The sequence below is a fragment of the Notamacropus eugenii genome, chromosome 1 (assembly GCF_028372415.1).
Source record: "Notamacropus eugenii isolate mMacEug1 chromosome 1, mMacEug1.pri_v2, whole genome shotgun sequence".
Lineage (NCBI taxonomy): Eukaryota > Metazoa > Chordata > Mammalia > Diprotodontia > Macropodidae > Notamacropus > Notamacropus eugenii.
In genome coordinates, this window is record NC_092872.1 from 622,045,289 (window position 1) to 622,054,149 (window position 8,861).

An 8,861-nucleotide genomic window follows, 5' to 3' on the forward strand; every position below is an offset into this window, starting at 1 on the left:
CCCAGAACTGCCCACAACTCTCCAGATATAGTCTGACCAGGGCAAAGTACAAGGGGGTATAACACCAACACAACATTCACAGTGCCTACGATGGCCATGAACATCCCAGCACAATTCTGAATCACAAAATACAACAGACTCTCCACATGGAAAACAGAACCAAAACACTGATTCAGACACCAGAAAGCCAAATCCATCATAGTAACAAAAATCGATACATAATAACAATACAGAGAACAACACCATCCCCAAGCCTTCCCTCTGTTAGACTTCCCACAAACCAGCTCCCTTAAACAATTCACAAACAAGCTCTCTCACTCCTGCTGGTTGCTGCCTTTCCCAGCTCTGACTGCTCTCTAACTTCCTCTCAGCTCTGCTGTAGCTCCACCTCTTCCTGTTCCACCCTTCCTGGTTCCATGTGACTTAGACTCATGTGACTCAGGCTTCCATGTGATTTAAGCAGGTCACATGGATCTATTAATGGATGGGAAAGATCTTCCCATTAGGAAGCAAAATTACATTAACAATAAGCAAAAATGGATTATCAGTACCAAGGGGTTATCACTTCTTTATTCCTGGAAGCTATCCACTTTCAGTGCAGTCCCTGAATTAGCTTTTTTTGGCTGCTGCATCCCATTGCTGATGCATATTAAGTTTACAGGGCACTTTTTCACACCAGCTGATGTCTAATTATGCTTACCCATCTTGTACTTGTGAAACTGATTTTTTGTACCCAAGTGAAATTTTACATTTATCCTTATTTATTTTAATCTTATTAAACTGATTCCAATGCTCTAGTCTGAAAACCTCTTTTTGGATCCTAGATAGACATTTAGCGTATTTGATAGCCATCCCTTCCAACTTTGTGTTATCTGCATACTTGATAAGCATGTCATCTATACTTTTATTCAAGTGATTGATAAAAATATGAAAAAGCACAGGGTCAAGTATAGATCCCTTGGGAGTACTCCACTGGAGAATGGTCATGTTCCATGCTCCCATTGCACTATGAGTAACTAGTCTTTGAGTCCAGCCATCCCACTGGTTCTGAATCTATTTATATTATCATCTAGCACATATCTCTCCATCTGCCCTATAAAAATACTATTAAATACCTTATCAAAAGCTTCACTAGAGTTTGGTAAAAATATATCTATGGTATTCTCATCTTCCATCTCCTAGTTTAGTAAACCTATCAAAAATGAAGGGCCTGTTGTTGATGAGGTCATGCTGGGTCTTTGCTATCCACCTTTTTTAGATGTTCACCAACTATTTCTTTAATGATCCATTTTGGTATTTTCCTAAAAACTCAATTCAACTCATAGCCTAGTTTATTTTCTTCCTCTTTTTTTTTTTTTGAAAATTAGTATATTTGTCATTTTCTAGTTTTGTGGAATCTCTCTTGTTTTCTATGATCCAATAACACTACATGAGTAGAATCCTTTCCCACATCACATAGACAATGTTCTTGTTTTATTCCTTATTTCATTAATAGCATTTTAAAAACAAGATCTGACTGTCCATCTTCATATAGTTTTTCAGATCCCCTAATGAATACTTTGGGGATCCAAAGGGAGTCTCCTCATCGCTTACAAGAGCCCTGTGTCTATTTCAGGGTTTTAAGGCAAACAACACCCTAAGGTATGAGCCCCTAAAAGAGTATGAAATGTGAACACTTGCAACCACACAAGTTGCACGCTACCTTAAGGTATGAACTAAGAAAAGCCTAGAAAAAATAGTTTCTTACTATTCAAGTCTTCTACACTGAGTATATATTCTTCTTCAAATTACTCTCATAATAACTGAAATTCATATAGCAATTTTGAGATAACCAGGTGGCTCAGTGTCTAGAGTGCTGACCTAGAGTCAGGAAGACCTGAGTTCAAATCCAGTCTCTGACACTTACCAGCTATACAGTCCTGGGCAAGTCACTTAACCTTGTTTTGCCTTAATCCAGTGAAGGGAATGGCAAACCACTGGCATGCTATGGACCATGGAGGTCATTAAGTCAGACACAGCTGAACAAAAACATATAGGCAATTTAGGGCTTAAAAAGAACTTTACACACAATCCTTCATTTGATTTTCACACTAACACCGTGAAGTAGTCACTGCAGGTATTACTCCCATTATACAAAGTGCAGAAACTTAAACTTAGAGGTTAAATTGCCATAGTTACAAAGAGAGTAAATAGTAAAAGCTAGATTTGAACATGTCTAGACTAACTCCAAATTCAACATATTCCATGTAAAAATTATTTTTCAATGAACAAAAATGTGTTTTCTTTCCCTCCCACTCCCCCACCAATGAAAAAGAAAAACAGCCCTTGGAACAAATAGCATTCAAGTAAAACAAATTCCCTCATTTGCCATGTCCAAAAAAACATGTCTCATTCTGCACCCTGAATCAATCACTTCTCTGTCAGGTGGTAAGTAGCATGTGACATTCTTTCTCTACTGCCTCTAACTACCCTCACTATCAGATCCTTTGGGGTATTCCATTGGAAAGTGGTCATGCCCCATGCAGCCTTGGCACTATTAGTGACTAATCTAAGTCCAGTTACCCCACTGCTTCTGCATCCATCTAACTACATTATCATCCAGTCCACATCTCTCCATCTTTCCCACAAAAATAGCATCTCACCCTAATCCCTTCTACATAGTGACCAAAAAATAAAAAATAAAAACCCCAACCCATTTTGATTTTGGTAATATTTTAAAATGTGTTTGTATTTTTTTTGTCATAACAAACATTTGAAAAATCAGTACCTTTTTATGGGACATCCAGTCAACAAGCAGTACATTTTCTTATTTATCATACTGGGTCATTTAATGAGATAGCTGCTGTACATATGAATTTATGAACCTTGTATAACAACTATTACTCATAGGTTGGAAAACACTGGGCCCTATTGTGATCAGCACTCCAAGCCCTCAGGGAACAGAGATTTTCCTACCCTTGAGCCAAGAGTGTGAGCCTAGTGGAGTTCATAAAATCAGCCTGGAATGTGGGACACTTCAGAGAGTGTGAGATCATTTGTTCTTTCTACCCACTTTGAGGAACTGTAAGATTTGGAGCTCAAAGGAACCTTAGGACCACCTATTACACTTACCTATTCCCCCTTTATAGATGAGGAAATTGAGGTCCAGAGCAACTAAGCGATTTACTCTGTATCAAGTATGACACTAACAGCAAGTGTCAGAACCAGAATTTGAACCTAGATCCTCTGATAAGAAATTCAGCGCTCTCTGTTATATATACCACATGGTCTCCCCAAACAGATAAAGGCAAAAGAGAGAAAGGTAGGGCCAAGGATGACACTAAAGCAGATTTAGGATATACTAGTAGTGGGGAAGAAGGAAAAAAAAACCAGAGATGGAATAAAAAGAAAGAAATAGAGGGAATAGAGAGATGGCAGGCAATGATACAGATGGAGATGGGAGGAAAAGCTAGAAAGTTACAGGGATAAGGAGATAGAAGAGTCCCCCAGTCCTCATCCTGACCAGACGTGATCCACTCATTTTCAAACCACTCCACACAATCACTCTCTGCTAGCCTTTCTATAAGAAAAATGTATGGTTAAAGGTGATCTTTTTGGGGACTAAGAGGTTTGGTGGTTCTGAGAAGGACTCCACCACGGATTGGACAAAATTTGGCTTGATAGGGGGAAAATTTTTTGTGGAAATTAAACAGGTCCAAAAATAGAATGGTCTTCCTTGATAGGTGGTGAGTTTCCCATCACTGGGGATATTGAAAGAGAGACTAGAGATGACCATTTGTCAGCAGTATTACAGAAAATATTCCCTCTCAAACTGGGACTGAACCAAATTAAAACCTTTGAGATTCTATAATTCTAGAAAGTAGATAAACTAAAAACTAGAACTCAGGTCTTTTGATCCCAAGTCTATCATACTCTTCCTTTCACTAAGCTTCTGATTGGTCCAACAATGGTACAGAAACATGTCGCAACTTTACCATGCAGCCAGGTTATAATATATGAATGATGTTAATGCGAAATGAAATTAACGCAGCCAGCCTTCAATAGTACAACTATGTGTCCTTGTTTTATTCTCTCTCTTTCCACTAAGGGGCAAGAAGAAGCTAATAGTAACCACAATACCTTGTGCACAGTACATGGCACGCATTCATGAACATAAGTGAAACTTTTTCTCCTACGCCCTATAGTCTAACCCTCCACCCCCCGCCCCACCCCATTTTTTACAGTGTTGAATTTCCCACCATTGATATTCACTTTTCTTGCACATTAGTCCTAGGTTCCTTAGGGAAAGGAATCTTATTTTCTCTTATTTTTAGGACCCAATGGATACTCTGAAACAGGTTCTGAATGTTCTGAGGCATATGGACCAAAAGGCCTCTACCTTTAAAAAGTAACAATGGACTCTGTAGGGTTTCCTGGGGCTAAGTAGGCTTAGTATTTCCTGGAGGTCATTGCTATCCTGGTCCCCTTTCCTCCCCAAAGACCCCAACAGGATATCTGCAGACTTCTGGGGAAGGAGAATGAAACACTTCAACTTGGTGAACAAAGGAAACAAACGCCAGGAAACCCTCAGCTTATATTCCAGTGTGGGGTACGGCACAGCCAATCAGAACAGTTTTGCCTCCTCGATGCTTCAGGAAACTAAGCGTAAGATTGTATTAAAGGTTTTGGCTGCTACATCTCATTTCAGGTTCATTAGTCATTTTGCAACCTATTCACTCCCTAAATGTATATATATGTGCACGTGTATATAAGTGCGCGTGTGCGTGTGTGTATACACACACACACGTATTTTTATTGCTGTCTAGTCATACTTCCCCCATCTGCTTTTGTGATTGATTTTCAAATCTAAATGCAAGATTTTACATTTATCCCCTGTAAAGATTCTTTTTGTTAGATTGTGGCCCTTCTTCCCAGGCTTTCATGGTCTTATCCCATGATCCATTGGGTTGGTGATTTCCCTCAAGATTAATACCATCCACCAAAGGGATTACCACTCCACCTATGCTGTCTTCCAAGGTTCAGATAAAAATGCTGAATAGCAAAAGACAGAATCCTGTGACACTCCACAAGGAAGCTTTTTCCAAGTTGGCAACCACCCATCAATCATAGTTCTAGGGATTGGGTTGCTTCACAAGTTCTGAATTCACCTCAGTGAACTATCACAGACTCTCCTGGTCAGAAGAATGTTGTGAGACACTGTCAAATGCCTTTCTCAAATAGGGACATATTGTGTCTCTGCATTTCCCTGCTCTGCCAGTCTGGTAATTTTGTAAAGAAAAGAAAGTGTAAAAATGGTCACTCTGTGAGGGAAGATCTGGGTGAAAGGAAAAGCTGCTGCTAGAGGGAATGGATAAATCCAGTTTGCAAGACTTCTTTTATTATCCCCTCCATTCCCACCAGTGTTGGAATCTTTCATTCCTTCCTTTATTCCTTCTTTTCTCCCCTCTTCCTATCCTTCCTTCCTCCCCTCCCATCTTCCCACCTTCTTTCCTTCTCTCCCTTCCCTTTCTCTTTCCTTCCTCCTCTACTTCTTTCTCTCCCTCCAGTCTTCCCTCTTCCCTTCCCTTTTACTTCTTCCTTCCTTTCTTTCATCCTTCCATCCTTCATTTCATCCTTCCTCCTTTCCTTCCTTATTGTCATGTTATATCATGTACTGGAAATGGGAAGTTGGCCAGTATGGCTGGAAAGTAGAGTATGTAAAGGACAGTACTATGCAGTAAACATGGAAAGGCAGGCTCAAGCCAGACTGCAAAGGACTTTAAATACCAAGAGACGCATTTGTATTTTATCCTAGAGATAAGAGGGAGCCATGGGAGTTTCTTGAGCAGATGAATAACATGCTCAAACCTGTGCTGCTTTAACTTATCAGCTGTATGGAGGATGAATTGAAAAGGAAAGAGACCAATTACTGACCAGGAGACCAATGAAGAGGTCACTGAAATAGTCCAGGTGAAAGGGAGAAAGGCAGGTGGGGAGGGAGGAAAGGACAGGGAAAGAAAGAGAGACAGCTGATAAGAAACTAAACTAAGGTATCAGCTATGAGTGGAGAAAAGAAAGGAAAAAAGCAACAGAATTCAATAATTGAATATATGAAGGGAAAAGGAGAGTGAAGGATTAAAGATGACTGAAATGCTGAGCTTGGAGGACTTGAAAGGATGATTCCTTTGCCACAAGTAGGGAAATTAAGAAGGAGGGAGCTATCAGAAGAAAGACAATGAGCTCTTTTTTGAACATGGTGAATACGAGATGCTTCTGAGGCATCCATCTGGTGATGTTCAATAGAGAATCAGATAAAAGAAATGAGTTACGGACTATGGAGGTAGAACACTTGTGAGTGATGGTCAGATCAAGGTTATGGATTCAGGGTACAGATCATAGTAACTGAAGAACTGGGAAGCAAGGATGGTGAAAGGGAAATCTACATGTAAATCAAAGTTCCCAAACACAAGGCTAAGACTCGGGGTACAAAGGAAGACTATGAACCAGGTACTATTGAAAAGGGGGGAGAAAGATCTGGACACCTATAAAGAAAAGGCACCACCAGGATCTGATAGGATGCAGAGCTGAATGTGGGACCAGGTTTTACCTATGTAGGGAAGGACCACAAAATAGAAAAGAAATGCAGGGAAAAATAAACTGTAGTCCATGGCAACAGCCAGCAATCAACAAACACAAGAAAGGGAGCAGAAGGTTTCTTAAAAGCAGCTAAGAATTTTGTAATCTGGGAAGTTTGGCCAAGAAAGAAAATATACTCCTTCTCTAAGAGGTGAAATCAAATCTTCAACCAGCAAGAAGAACGGGAAGCATGGGGAAAATAAGAACATTTTTCCCCCTTATGTTCTGTTTTTTCTCCAGCGAAGTGTCACAGTGGAATGTACACTGTATTTAGAAGAAGAAGGCCTGGGCTGAATTCCCAGCTCTGATACTTATTAGCTATGTGACCTTGTACAAAGAGGCAGAGTGGTAAAGGACACTGGATTTGAGTCAGGGGACCTGGGTTCAAATTCCAGCTCTGCCACTTGCTACCTGTGTGACCCCCCAGGTAAGTCACTTTTCCTACTATGTAGGCCTCAGTTTTCTCATCTGTAAAATAAGGTGGAGGTTTAGACTAGGTGATCTCTCAGGTCCCATGTCAGCTTTAAATCTATGATCAAATCAATAAGCATCTATGTGCAAGGCAGTGTGTTACAAGTGAGGGAAATAAAGACAAAAAACCAATCAATTAATTACTAATAATTCTAGTTCACTCCATTTCTTTAAGCTTCAATTTACTCCTTTGAGAACTAGTCGCACTATTTACCTCACAGGGTTGTTGGAAGGAACCTGTATAATAATCTATAAAGTGCTATAGAAGTATGAGCTGTTACACATATGAGGCTTTGCTTCCTTTGGCTCATTACTATTGACTGAGTGGGCTTTTTTCACTGGATGCTAATGAAGCACACAGTCCAGGAGGAGTGAGGGGGCAGTCCTTCTAGAAGAAGCCAAGAGGTCACCTCCTTCCACCTGAACTTCAAAAAGAATCCCCTCCACTCCATCTCTAATAAGTGGTCAGGTAGCCTTCAATCAAAGTCAATCAAATCTAATCAAAGAGCATTTAGTAAGTGCCTACTATATTCCAGGCACCATGTTAGCTGCTGAGGATACAAAAGCAAAGAACGAAATGATCCTGACGATGTTTATGTTCTAAGGAAAAAGACAAGAACATATAAAAATGTATACAGTGTATAAAGTTAATTGGATTTGTTTTGCTTCAGTATAATTATTAACAAGGGAAGGCTTTTATTTTGGGGGGAGAGTTGTTGGAGGAAGTCGTGAGTACTGACAGTGATGGAAGAAAAAACGTCAATATAGAGTTAAAAATAGATGAGATAAGAAGGAATTTCTGAAGGGGATACAGGTAAGCAGGGCAGTGTTGTTACTACCATGTTAAATACGTACTTTAAAAAACATGCACAGTTTTCTATGTAATCTTTTTTCTATTTTTTGTATTTGAAAATGTTCAGGTTTGTCAATGTTTAAATTCATAATGAATACACACACATATATATACATGTGTATTTATGTATAGAACGTATTTATAGGTACGTATGTAGATAAAATGTGTGTGTTTATGTATAAAATAAAGGAATTCTCAGTCTCTCCTAAGTAGGAAGCAGAGGTAGTAGCCTCAAGTAGCCACTTGAGAAAGAGCTTGAGGAAAGACATAGCAAAGATCCTGGCCTTGCTTCAGTTCCCTTGTCCCTAATCCACACCTTTTAGTTTCATAGGGTGTGGAGAAGGCAGCTTGACGTAGAGGGCAAGGCATGGAATTCAGATCCAGAAAACCTGGGTTCAAATCCTAGCAATGCTATTTATTACCCACGTGACCTTGAGCTGTCAAATTATCTCTCTGGGTCTCAGTTCCGTGTGTGAGTTTTTAAATTTAATCTGTAAAATAAAAGGGTTGAACCAGACTAGCTCTAAGGTTCCTTCCCCATCTAAATGAGCCTAAGGAGAAGCGCCACCTTGATTTCAGTTGAAAGAGGGACCTTGGAGGAGACATTCCCTTCTATCCTTTCCCACGAAGGTCACTGGCAAGAGACCCAGAATTTGTCACTCCAACAACACTACACCCCTTCCTTTTCTATCCTGGATTTCATGCTATTTGTTTACATCTGTGGTTTGTTTCTTTCTAAATTAAAAGTGTCTTCAAACAATTTTATATTTTTCAAAAACAAGCCATACACACATAGCCTTTCTCACTCAAATTCTACAGTTGTTACTGATCCTTATTCAATTCAAATAGCATTTAGTTAAGTGCTCACTATGTGCATGACACTCTACTGATCCCCAACCGCTTGTAGGGTTGTAACAGCAAC

The 8,861-nt window shown here is 39.7% G+C and overlaps 1 protein-coding gene and 1 long non-coding RNA gene across 4 annotated transcripts in view; one reads left to right on the plus strand and one right to left on the minus strand.

Annotated features, from left to right (window-relative positions):
• TACC1 (transforming acidic coiled-coil containing protein 1) overlaps window positions 1-8,861 on the minus strand; it is a 169,131-nt gene that overhangs the window by 96,678 nt on the left and 63,592 nt on the right. The gene's annotated exons all lie outside the window — the stretch shown is intronic.
• Window positions 6,611-8,861, plus strand: part of LOC140520816 (uncharacterized) — a 38,881-nt gene continuing 36,630 nt past the window's right edge. The window contains exon 1 of the long non-coding RNA XR_011972656.1: window positions 6,611-7,042. This is a non-coding gene — a long non-coding RNA (uncharacterized lncRNA). The remainder of the gene's footprint in view (window positions 7,043-8,861) is intronic.